Below are 2,777 nucleotides of genomic sequence, written 5' to 3' on the forward strand. Positions count from 1 at the left end.
TGTGGGTGTCGGGCTCGGGCATAAGCAGGTAGCTCCAACTCTTTCGTCTGACTTTTGCTCGTGAGCTAGACGGTTCCCGAACAGGTGCTCGACGATGCAGACTGGCTCATCCGTCTCGCCTAATCTGCTGTTTACACAGTTTGTTGCGGGCACTCCAACAAATTTATTTATTTATTTTTTTAATGAGGAAGCAGACTTCGTCAGCTTCAGAGACAGGAGGCCGCCCTCTCCCAAATTAGAAACGTGTTGGCTCCCTAGTCTGTACCAAATAACGTCGCTTGCACTGTAACGCAGTGTTGAGGCGGCGTCTGTGAGCAAGCAACATGATATATGAGCTTTTATCTCGTACATTTTAAAACTCGCTTTCATCTGAACAGCTAGCTGGTGACAGTGATCGAAGGTATAAATAACATGCCAAAGTCTGTACGTGCCTATCTGCGTGTATGTACCTGACGAACGCGACGTCAAACCACTCGACGTATCCTTGTACCGGTACAGCATGCAGATCCTTGTATCCTCTCCAAAAAAAAAAAAGTAGTCCCGACGCCGGTGCCCGGCGCGAAGCCACCGTTTCCCGCGGAACTGTCGCCCAACGCCGCCCGCCACTGGGCACACGGTTGCGTGCATCGGAGAAAAAAGGGCTTCAGCGGAATCGCGGGTGCCCGGTGGACGGTGGTTCAAGTGCTAAGTAGCATTTGCGTAAGTTATTTCCTGCGACCAACCGCCACCGGCCGTAGCTAGAGCAAAGCCACCCCAACACAATCTCTTTTTTTTTTCTTCTCTCCTCCTCCTCAACGCCCGAATGCATGGTGGAGCGAGTGTGGAGACGGGTGGATCGAAGCGTGACGAGCTGGTAATGTATTACCGTCCAAATATTTCTCCAAATATTTGTAGTTTAAAAATGAATACAAATTGAGTCTGATTGTAATCTGATTTGATGTAGCGTAAAATCTAGATCCTTCTACCACCCTTACACGAGCAAGTGATCCCGCGCCGAGAACCTAGCTCGCTGGCTGGCGCCGGCCGGCCGCCCGGCCCAAACGCGAGACGAGACCTGAGGCGGGCGTTTCGGTTGCTACGTGTCATATGCAGCCAGATGAGATGATTTGCCGATAAGTAATGGTGCTGTCGCTCTCGCACATCACCCAACTAGCCGTTAACGGATCGATCGGGAGGTTGCTGCGTCGCGACTCGCGAGCGAAACGATCGGTACGAAGCTACCTCTATCCCGTCGATCTTGCTTCACAACAAAACAAAACAAATCAAAACAAAAAAAGCACACTTGACACCTATGGTCCTGTCCTATATATGTTAGTGCTCGTGATGGATTTACATAGATGTTAACCTAACTGCAAGCAAGACCTCGCAACCGCTGCGACATCTCGCATCGCATATATTCGCGTCAGGAGAGAGGGGGGAAAAAAGTTCGAAGCCCGACGCTGCACAACATCCGAGAAGGTTTATAGAGAGTACGTACTAGTTTTCTTCTAGCTCACTTCATCGCCCCCTGCTGCTACAGCCAAGTTTCTGACAGAAACATGGCTTCACAGTTTACACCGATGATGTGGCGTCATCGAGTGCACGTTGCCTGGTTGGAACTGTAACTACCTCTGACACCCGTTGAATTTCTCCCCATGATTTCAGACGAAGAGAGAGAGAGAGATACGAGACGAGACTATGGCCCAAACTTAAAAGTGGCTCCTTTTCGCTGTGCGTGGAGCTGGCCGCGTCGCAGAAGCACATGACGAAGGGCCGCTCGAACGACACCGGAAAAAGGAAGGAACATATGCCAACAACATCTTTGCTCGCTTTCTCCTCCCTCCGACCCTCCCCAGCGCCCGGGTCTGCCGCCTGCCCGACCCATGGCCGTGGAACAACATTTCATTTCTGCCGCGCAATCAAGATGGCCAGGTAGGCGCGCAGAAGCCTTTGGCGCCATCATGCGTGCCTGCCGCCGAGCACCGTTAAAAAGGAGGTGGTGGTGGCTGCAGCTTGGCATGTGATTATCCAATTGCGTAGCAAAGCCTGGGACAACTCACGCGCAGAAGCGGCGGCGGTGGCGCCGGCTCCAAAGACGCAGCGATGTGCTGTCTGTCGCCGACGTGGAGTGAGATAAATTCAGAGGGACGGACTGGTTCGTGCCATGCCACGACTGCAAAGAATGGCTTTGGTGCTGCCTGCCAGGGTGGTTTCGCCGACAATGTAATCCTGCCTGCTGCGTGCATACAGCCTTGTCTTTGTTTGAACAGCCGCCGCCCCCTTTTTTTCTTCTTCTTCTTCTAATTAAATTGCGTATCTGCGTGTGCTTCTGATTTACCGGAGCCACTAAAATTCTAGCTGGATTCATGTATTCCCGAAAGAGCGAATGATTGGCCGCTAATAAAGTCACTCCCTTTATCATTCCTTTACAGAATACAAGAATGGATCCTTTTGGTTCAAGTAGTATAAACATCTATCTCGATGGCCGAGATAAACTATGCATGGTCGTGCATGCATGGCTGTTGTAACACTGATGCTATGAGAATCTTTCGTAACCCAAAGGAAATTCATATCATTGTGCGAACTGGCTTTTCCATCGCAGAACCAAATGAAAATAATGCAGGGCAGAGTGTTCGATCTTCGATAGATTATTACCTCACTGATTGCTGCACGCAGGTCATGACGATCGATGATGAACGGTGTTATCTCAGCCTCTAACGCAGGACTAAACATTGGCCTAATCCATCGAGAGCTTCGTTGTCTGATGCAACAAATCAGTGGACGACGACGCCATCATT

At 50.6% G+C, this 2,777-nt stretch overlaps 1 long non-coding RNA gene across 1 annotated transcript; it reads left to right on the top strand.

Annotated features, from left to right (window-relative positions):
• The first annotated feature begins 1,249 nt into the window (after positions 1-1,249).
• On the top strand, positions 1,250-2,228 carry LOC109943616 (uncharacterized). The gene is made up of 2 exons (XR_002266660.1): positions 1,250-1,469; positions 1,645-2,228. It is a non-coding gene; the product is annotated as an uncharacterized lncRNA (long non-coding RNA).
• Positions 2,229-2,777: the final 549 nt, after the last annotated feature.

Source organism: Zea mays, chromosome 1, assembly GCF_902167145.1.
Source record: "Zea mays cultivar B73 chromosome 1, Zm-B73-REFERENCE-NAM-5.0, whole genome shotgun sequence".
Lineage (NCBI taxonomy): Eukaryota > Viridiplantae > Streptophyta > Magnoliopsida > Poales > Poaceae > Zea > Zea mays.